Below are 18,548 nucleotides of genomic sequence, written 5' to 3' on the forward strand. Positions count from 1 at the left end.
TAATGGAAAATAACAAAAAATTGAGCTACAAAAATATACAAATTTTGCATTGAATGCCATTTGTTCTCGCTTGTTAACAAATAATGAACTCATTACAAAAGACTTTAGCTTTGTAAACTAACTTTAAAAGCAAATAACAAATAATAACACAAATAAAATAACAAATAAATATTTTTTTTTGTTTAAGTGACGAATTTCGCTTGATTTTTTCTCGTTTTCACGTTCTGGTCAACTTCATTTTGGCACTTCTACGTGCACGAATACGTACTTAAAGCGAATAATTTCGCTCTGTCTTATTTTGTTTACTTATTTACTCCATTTTTAACAGTCTTTCATTGTTTGGTATGCTTCTCAGTATACTCGAATCTGGTTTTTGTCAACATTTTTTTGTTGCAAATTACGTGATGATTAATATATGTAATTATTTATTTTTTACGCACATTCAACAGTTAAGTGGCATAGAAATGAAAACAAATTTCGTATATCCGTATTCAAAACAGATAGTCAGGAGCGGAGCACGCCAAACGTATTCACTAAGGCCAGCAAACTAACTAAAATATGAAAGCTTTGTGAAAGCTTCTTTTCGAAATATGAGCTTTTGTGTGGTTAGAAAATTTTTAATATTCGAAATTGCTTGAATTATCATTTTTAGGTTCATTAAAGCATTCAATCAAGTTAAGGCCTCATTAAGGGCTCTTTAGTCGTCAGCGAGTTTCAGAAATAAAATCATTATAGTATTTGGTATCATTTAAAACTCCCATATAAAAGCTTTTAGGCTATTTCGTTTGATTTTTAATATTTTTATATATTGCACACATTTATTTTAATTTTATTTCAATTGAATTTTCGGAAGTTAAACAGTTAAGCCTCAGAGACTTGAGAACTTTTTTACCTTTTACTGTTTTACTAAAAGCTTTGTGATATTAATAAATTATAATTCTTTTTTTGGAACAAGACGTTAGAGCTTTTAATAGTAACATATTTAAACGTATAGATAATTTTAGAATTCGAAATAAAATATCTTTCTACTTAATTTGTTTACTAGAAGTTCTAACTACAGACCTATTAAAGCTTTTTTTGAGCTTTGAAAGTATGGGAGACACCTAGTTAGGTGTTTATAAAGCTTTTACAGAGCTTTATCCGCAAAACTGTAAGTTTATCTGTTCTGAAAAAATCTTTTAGTTATACCAAACACCAGGCGTTTCTCAAACTTCTTGGCGACGGCACTGTCTAGTTTTCTCAACAAGCATTACTCATTTATTGTTTACTCTGCCCCAAAGTATTATTTTTTGTTTGTACACCTGTTTTGCATTTATTATTTTCCTGTCTATATAAATTAAAAATTCTGAGAAATTTTGGAAAAGTTAAAAAAATAAATTCTGATTCGATAATGCTTTGTTAGAGTCTGGTAGCTTGTTCAGATCAATTTGCTCATAATTTTGTGTCAATTTATAAAATTATACACTATTTACAACCAATTTTTATACACGAAAAAATTGCTTCTGTGTCGCGATTTCAGCTTGACAACAGCAGCGCTTTGATAGGAAATTTTTTGGTAAATTTGTTTGTACGTTGTGTTATTCATTTAATTTGGCTATCGTCATTTACTGCCGGCTCTATTATTTTTGTTTATATGTATATTTTTGCTGACTTTTGTACCAGTAACTTTTTCAGTTTTTGAAAACAAAAAACGTGTTTACCGCAAATTGTGCCAAGCTCCGGCACGCCTGACACAGAGTCAAGAAAACAATGCTTAATTGTTGTTATTTATTTGTGTCTAATTTTTTGTGTTTTACTTAATTTTAGATCAACAATTCGCATATGTTGTTTTGTATTTTTTGTTGTTTTTTTGTTCGCTAAGTGTTTCGGCGAATTCGCGTTTTTTTTGGTACTGCACAGAATAATGCGGAAAGCGAGTTGATTTTTAACTAGTTAAAATGAAATTGGTGTTCTGATCAGGTGATAATGGGTGGCATAATAGATATATTTAAGGATGGCAGAATCTATAAATTAATTGTTGACAATATGACGAATTAAAAGATTTTGTTTTGAGTGGGAATTAATGAGTTCAAAGTGTTTTAGAATAGATTTGAATAATTAATGATTTGTTGTTCAATAACTAGTTAGTTCATAAGAGGCTTTACCAGAAATGGTTTCATTGATTTAAAAAGTAGCTAGGCCATCGTAAAAAAAATAAGTCAATGAACCGTTGAATCATATGGGTCGTGTGGACTTTTAATTTCAACTGTATGTATCTTGATCAACATGTTTTATAAAAATATTAAATTACTGAGGAATTCAGCTAATTTTTCAGTTTTTGAGAATTTTTTTAAAAAATTGCAATAAAAAGGAAGAATTAATTTTTGATAAATTTGTAATATTAGATTTAGAGTTATAGCATGTTATAATAGGACGATGAGCTGACGCAATTCAGTTGTTAATAGCCTTTTTACTCAGAAGCTAATTGATCAATTAACCCGCCTCTGCTCAATTAAAACGCTTATTAAGATAGATTTACCATACAAAATTAAAATATACATTAATTTTTAATTGAATTGTAATTGACTTGAAAACCAATTTATCAATCAGCTGATGAAACTTACCAACTTCTTATGAAAAGCAAAAACAAAAATGTATAACAGCTGATCGGTTATCGAGTATCCGGCAGTGCGAAGGGCAAAAAGGGATTCTCAATAAAAATTTAGATTGGTCAATTAATTTGGCTGTCTAAAGACGCTATTATTGACTAATCATGTATGTTGTTCAATTTAGTTTAAACAATAAAAAATTTAGTTGACAATAAAAATAAAAATTATATCGGTTTAAACATTATCATTAGTCAAAAAATAGTATAGTGTCTAGAGGAGTAAAATAGGTGCTATAATTTCGAGAAATTTGATCAAATGTATTCAATAAGAAAAACTTCGTAAAGGTTGAAAGCCAAATTGGATGAATGCCTACATTAAATATAAAATTCAAATAATATGTTGATAAATAAATCTCGAAAGTTATCATGTATGTATATAGCATATAGTAGGTGCTTGATACTTGTTGAATAATCACTAATGGGTACTTTTACTTTAGGTACCTATGTACCATTATTTTTATTACACACTGCACCTACTGTCTGATTTACCTGAATTTCCGGCTACCCTTGTTAAACCATAAAATGAGCGAAAATCGACGTTTGATGAATTTGTTATCAGCTAAACACTATATTAAACGAAATATTGGAATTACATGCAGCGCATAAATAAAGCAATAAATTCGTTGATATTTACATGGAAAACAATTAAGCATGTTTGTACAATAAGGTTGTAACAAAATTTATGAGGCTTAATATTATGACCCCTGAATTGAGCTAAAAATATGATTGAAAAAATAGTACTTTATTGTACCGAACTTTTATATTATTAAGAAAATATTATTATATGATAATTTTAATATTTTTTGCAAAAATACGCTACAAATTAAAATACTCTCAGAAGCTCTTCCAAAAATTAAAATAACTTCAAATATTTCAACTTCAACTTGTTTCGAATAATTACAATTTTGTCATGCCTAATGTATAAAACTAAATCTAGTTATACCCTCATTCATTAACATTAGACTAAGCCATTTGACAAGAGCCAAGCTAATAAATAGACTAGTAGTTGGCAAACACTTCACGAACGAAATGAACACGCGCTGGCATACAAATGTACTTGTACCAAAACCGGAATTACATATTCAGGTGGTAATCTACATACTTACAACAAATTACAATTACTTACATATCTATAAATGCGATAAAATTACAATGTTAGTAGGTCAATGCACATTTGGCAATTGAAAGTAAAATTTGTAAACAAACTATTTCCCATACAACATTGAAATAAACGCGCTAAGTACAGACTCAACTAAATAAGCACTTAAGCACAGGTATTACTTCGTACTAAGCGCTTATTGACATTTGAATTAAACACTATTATTATCGTTATCGGAAAGTACTGTTAATATACAACACTTTATCCATTGTTGGCCTTTAATGCGAAATTGATAGGTTATAAGGGTTTAAATTGTTGTTAGTGTACAAACAAAGAACTGATAAGATAGTTTATAGACTTTTGATTAACTCAATTTATTGATGGGAATTTTATTTTTTTCTCTTCAGTTAATGACATGAATATCGGAGAGAGAGAAAAGATACTATAGCAGATTTTGGAGCAAAGTTCTATGCAGCATTGGAGAAGACTTTTATTTAAAGATACATTCTGTATAAGGAAGGTACTATATCGTTCAGAGTATAATAAAATCCGATATAATATTTCTATTACATATTTCAGCCTGGGAACACAATAAACCATTACACATTTTTAGATAAGATATTGAGATGAAGAATATATAATTTATGGAACAAGAGAACTACTAAATAATTACTACTTTAAGCAACATCCTCAGAGACCACAATTTGATACACAACACTTAAGTGAAGCCAACACTATAGTTTGGACACACGAGATATAGTATTTCTACAGTGATATCCAAGAGTTTGGTAGAAGAACTCAAATTTTCCATTAATCTCTCATAAAGAAGGTGAATAAAATCTTTTACGTAACATTAAATAAAATAAAATCTTTATATAATGTTTCAGACAGGAAGATCTGATAGTCACCACTGTATTGTTTTGAACCGAAAATGTTGGAAGTCAAACGAAGTTCTCTTTCAAGTGAAGATTCAATAAATCACTGAAACAAACGTTTTAGAACGCGAAATATTTCCTATAACGAGATGCTCTAAGGCTGAGTATATAGTGGAGCCGAGAGTTTTTGCATTCTAAAGCTCATATGTTGAATTTCTTTCGCCAATAGCTTACTAAAGATCACACTATATGTATATGTAGAAAAAGGTGTTGCCACTTTTCCGTTTTGGGCTTTCAATTAGCACTTGCTTTCCACTCGCCATTGTTATAAATTGTTATAAATTCAATTTACAACGAATGATAAATACATTCGCCATTGATTTATTTAATTAATAATAATTTATATCAAATACATTAAATATATCAATTAGTAACAAAAGTATACCCACTAATGCTATTTAAAACGTCACGATTTGGCAAAAAACAAACATAAAATAACAATAATATTTCAGTAAAAAGCGGTGGTCTTCTCTACACATGGGTCATAATCATAAATGTTTATAGTGCTTATAAATTTTGCTTCAAAATATTTTTTTTATTCTCAATTATTGGCATAGGATTAGATATTTACTTATTTATGCGTTTTTATTTATATAATGGCATTGTGACATTGCCATAAAGTATACAGTGGGAAAGTTTCTGTTAATTTATAACACAATGAAGGGTTGATTAGACGAAACGAAGGCGAATTGTGTTGGGTAATTTCTGATTAACCCTTAAGGGGTTAGGGGTAGTCAGAGACACGAAAAAATGAGAGTTTTCAGTAATTTTTTTTTTGTTATTAAATCATGTTATTTTACAAAAGTAATAATATGGCATTATTATACAATGTTTTGACTTAAAGTCCCGAAATTTTGAAAAAAATAATTATAATTTCCAAAGTTATAGCTGTCTGTGTTGACAAAGTTTCAAAAAAAGGTCCTTGCGGTGACAATCATAAGTCAGTTCATCTAAAATCAATCGGATAAAAAAAATTGGTTTTATAAATACATAGATAATCCTGGGCCTGAACCAAACTTTTTTTTTCAAAAATTAACAAAATGGCGACCTCAAGAAATTTTTTTTCTAGATTTTCGAAAAAAAATCAACAAAATCGAAATTTTTGAAAAAAAAAATCTTTGGTTCAGGCCTGAGTTTACGAGTATTATGTGTTCTAAAAGTCTTAGAAATTTCATTAAAATCTACCGAGCGGTTTTCGAGTTACTTTTGTCACCAGTTCAAAAAACATAGTTTCGAGAAAAAAGCATTTAAAGTTTCACACTAGCGTGTTGGAGTGCCCGAGCGCTCGTTGTTATTTGTCGAATAACTCTAAATTATCGCAATTATCGAATAAACTTCAAATTTTTCAGAGAATATTTTTAAGATATTACACCTAACGAAAATGCAAAAAGTATTGATTTTTTGAAAATCCTGACTCCCCAAACCCCTTAAATGCAGAAGTATTTTTATTGGGAATACAGGAAAATATCTTTGTGATCAAGAGAGTAGTAGTTAAAAATGTTTTAGAATGGTTCTGAAGAAATAAGTACAAAAATTTAATATATATAATAATATATACGAATCTTTTAAAATTAAATTACTTCATTACAATATTAAATTTCGAAGCTCATTTGAAACCACATGTGCACATTAGGGTTAAAGTAATCAATCTGAAAACATTTAAAGGCATTAAAGATTTCGTTGTAATCACTGTATTATAAACACAATAACTGTTATCAAATCTTAGCATTTAAAGTGCTAAAGCTTTAATCGCTTATTATTGCAATTTTAAGTTTGTTAAAAAAAAAACTTCATTGCTACTGTTTTATGGCGTCGAATGTGTGATTGATAAATCGCTAAATTGTTAATAAACCGTCAATTTAGTTAATGCATCTGAGCGCTTAAATAATCGCCTCGGCTAATAGATATTATTCAATATTGTGTTTCTGAGATAAGTAATCAGTTTTGAGAAAATATTGTAAATTTTTACTTTTGTGCGATTGTTTATAGGTAAAGCCTCTTCAAGTCAACAACTTTTGCTTACTATTTATAAGGATGATTTTTTTTATTTATTATTCGCACATAAATACAACTTTTGGTGAATTGATAAAACCTGACTTTGGAGCTTTAATAAATCAATGGGATAACTTTATTTATAGAGAGGCTTACTTTAGTTCAGATGCTTTGATTTAATATAGTTCAGAATATACGTAATAGACTGAGAATTTATAGCGTTAGTCAGACTGGTAGTAGCTAGATTTGTTCGCTTTCATTTCGTATTAACGAGTAGCCAAGCACCTGCCTGAAAACTACTAACGAAACCTAGTAAAAGGTTCGTTATAGTTTTATTGAAATACGAAGGCGGTACGATAAGTACTTAGGCTTTGATGAGCCACGCCCAGGTGCCCCGATAAAAGCTACTACGGAGAATAACTTGTCGAAAATCAACGAGATAGCTGAGGTGGTTTGATTCTCAAAAGCCTGCAAGGGTCATTAGATAAGATAATTGGGCAGGAGAAAGTTGTCGACGCTTATTTGCCAGCCGTGGAGAACAAGCGCAAACCAGTTCCATTGATTCATGACCATTGACGAAACATGAATTAATTGGTCAATTTGACTGGTCTGTCGAACAGCCAAAGAGAGAAACCGTTTTCGTGGATTCATAAAATTTGATCTATATCAAATAGCTTGGGAAAAATAAAACGGTCTCAGCGAAAAGGAAAAGAAAAATATTAGTTTTTTCATTTCTTTTGTAAACTGAATACGGACCGGCCTCGTAGTAAGCCTTATATATTGTATATTATATATGGATTTATCGACCAGATGCTTCCGCTCGAAAATTCTTCGAGTGTGGTCGTTATTTATTACTTTCATTCAGTTTTTTTCCAATAATATACGCTCGTACCTCTCCCCAAACAAAGTTCAAGTGTGTTAGCTTGTTGCGAACTGAATATTATTCCGATTTCAACGCTCTCGAACCGATTGGCGATTAGATCATTTCAGCGGCGCTTTACTGCAGTAGCAGATGATTTATGCCACAAAGAGCACAAAGTTCCCCCACTCAACTGCCTAGATTACTAATATGTATATCTAGCGCGTAATTTACAATCTCTAGCAGCAGATAAAGTAATGTGAATACAATAGACTTTACTACACACAAATTTACACTAGAATATACAGGTGAGTTGTAAATTACCGCATTGTAAGTGATTGTTTATGGCAAAATAAGTTTGCTTGTGTTCATTTCATTCGTTTGTTATACATTTTTTACCGTTTCTGTCTCTCGAATTGGAATTAAATTTATTTTGTTGCGGTTGTGCAAAAGCGAACGCGGCACGTCCAGTCAAGCGGCACGTTTTTCCACAATTTACGAGTTTATCTATGAGCGCATTACGAAAATACACTTGAACTTGAAAAGTTGGAAAATATGTGGAAGATGCATCATGCCATATACCTAATTGTTTGTACATATATGTACGAGTATATATTTGGGTGACTGGCAATTGTACATATTATAAGGTATTTATATATTTTTTATATGAGTGACACTTTAATTAAATTGACACTAATTAAATTGAATTACTAAAGTGTAGCAATGCGGCTATTTCTATGTGTTTATATAACTATTGTGAAACGTGAATCTAGAGTATTTATTTATTTTATTATATAAATATATTTTTTTTAATTAATTAATTTTAATGTTTGTATGCTTGTAGAATATTAACGAGGGGTCTAATTAATTTTTTTTTATCAAACAACAACAAGACAAGAGAAAGTCTTTTTACAAATGAAATAAAAATGTACTTCATTATAGCCTTTTCGCACAGCCGGCTGACGATAAGCTGATATACATTTTTGTTTTTGCTGTTTATAAAAAGTTAGAAGGTTTCAGTAAGGACCCCAACCCCCTGAGTTGCAGTCCAATTTCAACTCGATTTATATTCAATTAAAAATTAATGTAGTAGAATTATATTTTCTTCTTTCTTCTCGATCTAAATCAGCGCTTTAATCGAACAAGGGCCGGTTAATTGATCAATTAACTGCTGTGATAAAAGGCTATTAGGCGATGACACAAACATAATCTTTTCTCCTTCATAATTGAAAACAAGTGCTTCAGATTGTCAGTATGTATTTCAAATAATTTCACCAATGCATAATCAAATTTGTTCCATAAATAAAACTTCGTTAACTTAGCAGAGGATTTACACTAAATGCAACAGTAGCGTTTAATTTTCTAAAAGGACAGCTTGACAATTAGCTGTCAATATATGATTTCGGCACTGTATTTAAGAATCCTGGAAATGTATTTCCAATAGTGTTCTGTTCTGCTTTATGCGTCAAATTTACTTGCTTGGTTCGACAAGTGGGACCAACAGGAAACAGCCGCACTTAAGCCATTATTAAGCCAACTGTGCTATAAAAACCTTGACCTTACATCATAAAATAATCTTTGGAACATGTATTAAAATATTCGGGAAAAAACCGGAAGAGTTACTGGTTTTCATATTAGACGAGAAAAGATCAGCTATGCTGGAAAAAAATGTTGCACAGAGGCGGGTCGCGTTGACCATATTGTTTAAATGTTTTTAAATTAGCGAATTAATGAGATATGGACTGCTTCTCGAATAGTGCTGAGTTTATTTAAGATAAAGGTTTTATTCATTTAAGAAATCATTATTTACATATCTGCCATTAATAAAGACAAATTTGATAGATCAAACTGACAGAAGAGTGAGAGTCATTCCATTATGGTATATATTTGGTTCACTTCTTGCTTCTGATAGCTACATATAAATATTGACTAAAACGTCTTGAGACTGATATTTTAGTTGTACTGGAAAGATTAAGGGTATACAGACCCAATATGAGATGATAAGTAACATTCATCTCATTATTTCCAAAACCGTACAATAATCTAGACTTCACATCCGGAGAATCAAATGCTATTCGACAGATCTGGAGATATGTTCTGTACTATTTAGTGACTAAAAGATATCGGGCATTCTGCATGAGCTGTCAGCAATGGAGAGAAGGATTGGTTAAATTTACAAAATCACAGCTCATTTTGTTGGGTAGTACTGGTAAGATAGAAATTTTAGGTATGATGATGGTGTAAATTAATTGGACTTCATAATAATCCAGTATTGTACTCCATAAACAAAATGGCTAATTACCCAGCTTCCATTCTTTAAATTGTATATTTTATATTATATATATGATAGCTGTCTTCAATTCGACAAGCAACTGGTATAAAACAAATAGACTACAGAATAATAATGTTGATAAATATCAATCTGACTAGTGAACTCACTGTTCAAATATAGCGGTCAGCGGTGTGACGAATCGAAGAAGGCTATTGCTTCATAATGTAAATTTAATATTAAATTTAATGATTAATATAAATATTTACTTTGTTACAACGCATATGGGATGGGTGCAAATAATGAGCTATTTTTAGAAAATCATTTTTAATTTACACAAGAAACATAAATCTTTTTTAACTGACTCATCGTCGCATGCAAAACAGATGTCTGTAGATGCATTGCTCTGTATGTTTGTTTATCTAGCAATTTGAAGTTCTGTTCCGTTGTTTTATCAGTTCAACAGTGTCTAATGGGCGAAGCAAACGCGATATGGTCACGCATGCCATTTCGCTGATTATCAGCAACAGCAACAAAACATTTCACCTGTCACTCACCACTTTTCACTGCAACGAATGAATGAGTTGGGTATTTACGAAAAGCAACAACAATGAAGAATAGCAAACAGTTATAGATGAAATAAGATCTAAATAAAAATCTGAATCTTTAAATGCGCGTAAACTAATAGCGAATTCGCGCTTAATTCAAATGAGTATGTGAAAAATATTTACAATATGAATTGTCACCGTTTTTTCATTGTTGGGATTGCCAATTACAATGGAGCCATTTGACTTTGTAACGCTGAAATGGTGAAACAACTAAATGGTGTTAAACTTTTTTCTGATTATCTTTTGGCATGAAGTGAGAAATTTGTGTATGTGTAAGTATTTCGAAGATGATTACGATTACATGCATTACAAGTAATTTACATTGGAAAGATTTCGTGTGTTTGTACACGTATGTGTGTTTCAGTCGGTTCGTCTTTTATAGCATTTCAGCCCGTGTGCCAATAAATTGTTTATTATTCACACAATTTGTGGTGAGAATTTCATTGCACGAGTGTAAATTGTTATGCAAACAACAATAAAACGTGTGGTTATTATGACAACTATTGTGTTGCTACAACGTATTGTATTAGATAAGCATGTAATTATTACATACGAACTTTGTTAAGTTGTCGGAAATTTCGCTATCGACAACAAAATTAGAGTGTTAACTGTGAAGAAATTTCAAAAATTATTTGAAAAATATTTAAAAACTGTATAGAAATAAGCGACTTAAAAATAATTAATAAATAAAATAAAATAAAATAAAAAAATAAAATAAAATAAAATAAAATAAAATAAAATAAAATAAAATAAAATAAAATAAAATAAAATAAAATAAAATAAAATAAAATAAAATAAAATAAAATAAAATAAAATAAAATAAAATAAAATAAAATAAAAAAAAAAAATAAAATAAAATAAAAATAAAATAAAATAAAATAAAATAAAATAAAAAAATAAAATAAAATAAAATAAAATAAAATAAAATAAAATAAAATAAAATAAAATAAAATAAAATAAAATAAAATAAAATAAAATAAATAAAATCAAATCAAATCAAATCAAATAAAAGAAAAGAAAATAAAATAAAATAAAATAAAAAATAAAATAAAATAAAATAAAATAAAATAAAATAAAATAAAATAAAATAAAATAAAATAAAGTAAAATAAAATAAAATAAAATAAAATAAAATAAAATAAAATAAAATAAAATAAAATAAAATAAAATAAAATAAAATAAAATAAAATAAAATAATTTTTGAATAGTATTTTTACCTTTAATATACGTTAAATATTTCTTAAATTAAAAATTCGTAGAAAAATTTTTCTTTCAATAATTATTGGCTGCATTTATTTGGTAATACCCTGTATTATATGTCATATCTCCATCGCTTTGTTTATTAACTTAAATGTCTACATTTTCAGTTTCTCAGCTGATAAAACTCGTAGGAGAAGCAATTAAAAAAATATTGGCAGGCAAAATTTTGAGGCTGTACACGGCGACATACACACAGTGGTATATGCATTCGTGTGAATGTGCATCCGTAGATATCTTGTTGACATTGACAAGCAAATATTTACATACATACCTACCTACATAATTAACTGGTTCACTTTTTTGCAAGTTCATACACCATTGTATATTTTTGTTTACTCGGCTTCTAGACTTAATTTTTATTTTATTTTTCCTCTTCTTCTTACGGAAAAAAACCGTGAGCAACATGTGAATAGCAACTGATCAATGGACTGAATAAATGATGACATTTAAGTACACTTTTACTATGAAGGAACTTAAGAAAAGTTAAAGTAATGTTACGCATATATTATATTTTTTTTTTTTAATTTTTACGCCTAACGGATATATAGATATAAATTTCAATTAAAAAAATTCGAAATTGATTTGCACTGACAAAAGTCAAACAATGACGTATATAATCCAGTTATAAATATTTGTGTAGCTACACAAATGCTCAATGAATAGCCAAGTGACTCGTCAGCATAACGGGTTTCCTGTGATAGCTGTCAGATCGATCATTGTAGCAAATCACTTGACGTACATATCTATACTTCTTCGACTTTTGTATTATATATATGTAACAGATTATAAGACTATTAAATGATAATTAAAGCGCAATTTGACATTAACTGGATATAACTAGATATATTCATAAGCCTACATATTTGTTTATTTACAAATACTTTTGTTATACATTATATATTTGTAGCTAGGTAAGCAGTTATCAGGCTAGTATTGGAGCAACATTTAATCTGTGTGACATTCATTGAATTCATTCATACATATTCATAATTGCAGCTTGAACATGCTCAATTAATAATTTAAGCATGCCTGTAATTAATAGATGTGTACAAATATTGATTAGATATAACACAATTCAGGTCGGTATTGAACTTGGCATTGCAACCAAAAAAATGTTAGTAATAAGCTTTGATAAAGCGAAGAAAATAAAAGGACAGCTTGATAAGACATACATTTTATTATTTTCCTTCGTGGTCAATTTATATACATAAATTACCATAACTGAAGTCAAACCATGGTCTAAGAGAACTCTGGATCCAACCATGGAGCAAACGTGATACCTGGAACTTTCCATAGAATCTATATGATGTTTAGAAAAGTTCAAACTCTGATTACTATTAATTTATCGTTATTATTACAACTCTATTATACATCGACCTCTGTAGCCCCTTCTGAGTATTTTGTAAAGGGTTGTAACATTAACTAAAATAAGAAATCCTCTACACTCCAATAGATAAATAAATATTTAATATTCTTCTCTAAGAAAAATTATCATTAAAAGAAAACCACGATGTCTTTGTTCACCAACAAGTTCATGACATTGGTTGTTTCGGTGCCACACAGCGGAATTCACGTGGTTCACCTTGCAAAGGGTAACATGATAATCTGCGAATGTTATTCTTGCGGTTACACAGATTCATCATTGATTTAAATCAAGCACGGTTTTATGAAGGCAAGAAATGGATGGAAACTAAAATAATCGCTATGGATGGAGATCATTGGTGCTCGAGCAACTATTTCTGGTTCGAAAATCTTACTTTTAAAGAGTTTATATACCATAAATATGATTTTATTGATTTTAAAGTAATTATATACTCAAGCATGGGCCAAGTGCTATTCTGAATCTGCTATCCCATTAAATCTGGCCAATCCATGCAAATTCAGAGTTATTGAAATAGTTAAACTAATTTGGTGACATTTATTTTATTACTTTCTTTTAGTACTTTCTTGTATTTTACTTTTCGAAATACCATAGACCGCATTGTACTCTTTACATATGGGCAAATTAAATTCCAGGTACATTTCCTTTGCCTTTCTTCAACTAATTCGACAACAGAAACAAATTTGCAAATATTACGTAAATATACAGACACACAAATTCCATTATTTTGTTGACACTTTTGTCGCAGAGATATTCCACTCTTACTTAAAATAGACGAATATTAAGGAAGCAAAACAAATCAGCTAAGTAAATAAGTAATAAACTGACAGCACTTTGAAGATAATATCAATAAAAATCCGGTAAATTTGTTTGGCTATCGTCTGAAGAACGAGCATATTTGGATAATCGGTTGTCAATCTGTATTTGGAGTGTTCATTTGTTAATCTTTTGAATTATTGATAATAATATTGTATGCTTCTTCGCGGGCAATTATGCAGTCGCTAATAATTCATTATTATCATTTCGAAAAAAATTCAAATAATAATAATTTCAAGAACTACTTTGCACAACCTAAATAAATAAAATGAAGTTCGGCCTATTTCTATCATAGAACGGTTAATCTAATTCACTTCAAGACTGTGTAAACATGTCTAACTATCTAAGCACATGTCGATAAATATTTTTAGACAAAAAGCCACGTGTCTGTATTAAAAAAAACGACGTTCAGTGTTTACAGTTATATTTAGAAACTTTCATAACTTCAAGCATGAGTTGCTGTTTATATGTTTCCACAAAAATATGAATTTTTCTTTAAAATATAAGCTCTTTTTACTTCACCCTATCGAGATTGTTGGATCGAACAAGCAGCTGTCATAAATCAAACAGACTGCAATAACCAAAACTAGATAGAATAGCTAACACTTATGCATTTTTATTGAGCAACCACATACTATCTTGTATTGATTTTAACTGTATAACTTTATTGTTGTTTCACGTGTAAATTACATGCAAGAGAGTAGAGAAAATATGAGTAGAAACGACTAGGCACATATTAACTAATTGCGACGGAATTTTCCGCGTTAAAACCAAAATATGATAAAAAGTTATTCGTATCTTAGTCGGATGAAATAAGAGCGACATTAGTCCGAACTCAGGACAAAAGAAAGGTTCAGGACCATTGCTGCATTTAGCTAGTGATTACACCATGATTTGAGAGCACTATAATCCAAGATTCATTAACTTTCTCATGCCCGAATTAAAATGGGCGGTGCTAACATTTTTTTAGGACAGATATATATTAGTATTAAATCAAATATGAAGTGATAAAAATTTCAAAGTCCTATGTATCCTGGTTCATTAGTTACAGAATGTTACTTATAGGCACAAATTAAATTATCATAAATAAAATAAATACTTTTCTCATGATTTTTTTTTTAAATAACTCTCTTATCTATACTTATCTTATATAATTCACTTTGTTTTAAAATAAAACAATTTTTATACTCTCGCAACCTGTTGCACAGAGTATTATAGTTTTGTTCACATAACGGTTGTTTGTGTCACCAAGAAATAAAAGAGTTAGATATGGGGTTATATATATATAAATGATCAGGATGACGAGTGGAGTTGAAATCCGGATGTCTGTCCGTACGTCCGTGCAAGCGATAACTTGAGTAAAAAATGAGATATCTTAATGAAACTTGGAGCACATGTTCCTTGGGACTATGAGAGGGTTGTTTTCGAAAATGAGCAAAATCGCTAAACTGCCACGCCCACAAAATGGCGAAAACCAAAAACACATAAAGTAGCATAACAAAGCCATAAATAAAGTTATAACAGTAAAATTTAGAATAAAGGATCGCACTAGGAAGGGGCATATTTGGATGTAATTTTTTTGGGGAAGCGGGCGTGGCTCCGCCCCCAAATCGGTTATTTGTATATATCTCACAAACCAATGAAGCTATATAAACCAAACTTTCTGCAGTCGATTCTCTTACGTACCCCATCACACACCATGAAAATAGTTGAAATCGGATAATAACCACGCCCACCTCCTATACAAAGGTTAGGTTGAAAATTACTAAAAGTGGGTTAACTCACTAACGAAAAACGTCAGAAACACCAAATTTCACATAAGAAATGGCAGATGGAAGCTGCACTCGGATTTTTTTACAAAATGGAAAATGGGCATGGCGTCGCCCACTTATGGGTCAAAAACCATATCTCAGGAACTACTCGACCGATTTCAATGAAACTTGGTTTGTAATAGTTTCCTTACCTCCCAATAATATGTTGTGAAAATTGGCCAAATGGCTTCACAACCACGCCTACATCCTATATACCAGAACTTTGAAAACGATCTGAATCGTTTACTTAACATACAAAGTAAGCACTAGTGAAAATATCGGTGCAGAACTTTGCACAAATACTACGTTTATAGTGTGGCAGCCCCATTCTAAAAATCGCCAAAATCGGGCCATATGAGAGAGTATAAAATGTTCGGTTACACCCGAACTTAGCCCTTCCTTACTTGTTTTTTTATGTTTTTGAGCACTTTTTGTATTACCACTTTAGTATAACTTTTTTCGCGATACCGATTTTGACAATTCCACTCTGCGGAGATTGGCTACTGAATGAATACGTGCACAGCTCAAAATGTAACTGCAAGCTTGTACAAGACATAAGTCTACATAATTGAAAAAACCGTCAACATTGGGCATGAAAGGGTTAAGCTATCTTCTGTATGGTCTGTGATGTTCTATATAAACTCAAACATTTCGAGAGATTGGGGATCTCTAAATTGATTGTTATCATAATAAAAGCATCGTTATCATGATAAAGTAATGTCACTTTCCTCACATTGCTAATCTTTTTGTCCAACATTTGTATTGAATTATATTGAGTAGGTCCGATCCGTAGAGTCAGTGCTGGAAAGCTCCTTTGTTACCACTTTTTTACTGATTTTTATATATTGAGTTTTATAACGTGTCATACGTTTTGCGAAGAAGCTAAAACCGGCATTCATGCAAAAGGAGAGTCCTCTTAGTTCATGGATGACTAAGTATAATTATGAAAGCACAATAAGGAACAAAATTATTAAGCAATAATAACAACAATGATGACAAAATCGAGGAAAAATGAGTAAGCAAACCAAGACAAACAAAAAAGAAATCGAAATAAATGTTCGGAAAAAATGAAGAACGAAAGATGTTTCAAGCTTAAATGTAAGCCAAGCTCAATTGAACAGTTTGAAGTAAGAATAACAAGAGAACATTGAAGAAAAATGAGTAAGCAAACACGATTAAATAAAAGTATAATCAAAATAAAAGACTGCAAGAAAAAAATATAATTAAATTTGCCTTAAGACTGAGCGTTCGTCTTGAGACTGATACGCCACTTGATGTGGTAGATCGGAAACAAAGGCAAACTTTGATTGATGATGAAACGATTTGCATAAATAATATTATTGTAAAGAGAGATCGACTGAATTTTCTGAGGTGGTTCACAATAATTATTTTCACTTATTGACACTAATTGATTTATGAAGTTCTAACACTACTAAAATTATAAATAAAGGAAATAAAAATTAAAAAAAAAAAATAAAAATTAAATTCAAACGTTAATTTTTTGGAACGGTTCACAATAAAGTCTAATAAAAGCACGGTAGACTTAGGTAATACTACCCCGAATAGTTCTTAGATGCGAGGAAACAAGCTTTACACTTGACTTATTATTAAATCTAAGCTCCACGTTGATTTTTAAATGCAGCACACACAGAAATAAAACTTTTTATCGACTCTAACTTGTTAAAAATAAATTAATTCACACTTACATTTGACAACTGGTGTTTCACGATTTTTTTTCTGAATGCACTTGTATTCACTGCTTTTACCAGTTCACGTTTACTCACAAAATTTTCGAAATATTATTGAACACGTTAATGGGCTTAATACCAGTTCACACTTTGCAGGACAACAAACAAATGTAAACAGAAATCGCCGAAAAAAAATTTTTTAATTATTATGCAAATGTAATTAATGAAGAAAGCTGACGCGAAAATGACAATCAAAACAAAGCGAACAAAATCACGACCAAAATTCGGCTATTCTAGTACCAAAGCAATTGAGTGACTTGAATGCGCACGAGTCGAAAACGATTCCTTTGGAATAAAGGCCACCACTCTCAATACGACACGTTTTGCACGAGACTTCTGCTTCAGTCGACAGCTGACGAGGCAGTGAATTAACTTGGCTAATTGATCGTTTATGTATAATACGTTCAGGCCTAACCGGGCACTGAGACCGACAGACAACTGAGTTGGCGCTGGTGGTGATGATGAAAAGCGCACGAGCAATAAAGAAAAAAATGCATAGCAAATAAGCGAAAAAGTATTACTAAAGCAACAACAATAGCAATAAACACAATGCAGCAAAAAAAAAGTTATAGCTGAATTAAGCAGCGCACAGCTGCTGTCGACGTCGGCGCTGACGCAATTTTGTTGCGGCAGTTGCGCTCAGTAGACGGTAGACGTTACGTTGTAGTTGTGGTTGTGGTTGCCGCAATTAAAAGAGCGCATTAAACAATAGAAAAACGAAAAGTGGCGCGCAAAACAAAAAAAAAACAAAAACAAAAAAAATAAGGCGAAAAAGTGAAATAAACAAAAAAGAAATAAATAAATAAAAGAAGGAAAAAAACAGCAACAACAATGTCAAAATGAATTTGGTTGAGTGAGCAACATTACACCGCGCGACACGAACTACCTATGCATACACACATACACATATTATAACAACGAAAACGTCGGCGCCGACGCTGACGTTGACGAATGATGACAAGTGAGAATTGGCAGCGTGCATCAACCATATATTGTACTGTATGCATAAGCGGAGAATGTTAAAATTCTCTGACATAACCTATGCCCATTATTTGCCGGTGTTTTGACAAAACCAGCCGAGCTGTCAGCTGTCAGCGCTTCGGCGTCCCTAAGGCTCGTGCTGA

The 18,548-nt window shown here is 30.7% G+C and overlaps 1 protein-coding gene across 1 annotated transcript in view; it reads right to left on the reverse strand.

Annotated features, from left to right (window-relative positions):
• The window catches only part of Picot_4 (putative inorganic phosphate cotransporter), a 56,938-nt gene extending 39,147 nt beyond the window's left edge, over positions 1–17,791 (reverse strand). The window contains exon 1 of the mRNA XM_011188857.3: positions 17,383–17,791. The gene's annotated coding sequence lies outside the window, so the exon portion shown is untranslated. The remainder of the gene's footprint in view (positions 1–17,382) is intronic.
• Between the last annotated feature and the right edge of the window lie 757 nt (positions 17,792–18,548).

Source organism: Zeugodacus cucurbitae, chromosome 6, assembly GCF_028554725.1.
Source record: "Zeugodacus cucurbitae isolate PBARC_wt_2022May chromosome 6, idZeuCucr1.2, whole genome shotgun sequence".
Classification (NCBI taxonomy): Eukaryota; Metazoa; Arthropoda; class Insecta; order Diptera; family Tephritidae; genus Zeugodacus; species Zeugodacus cucurbitae.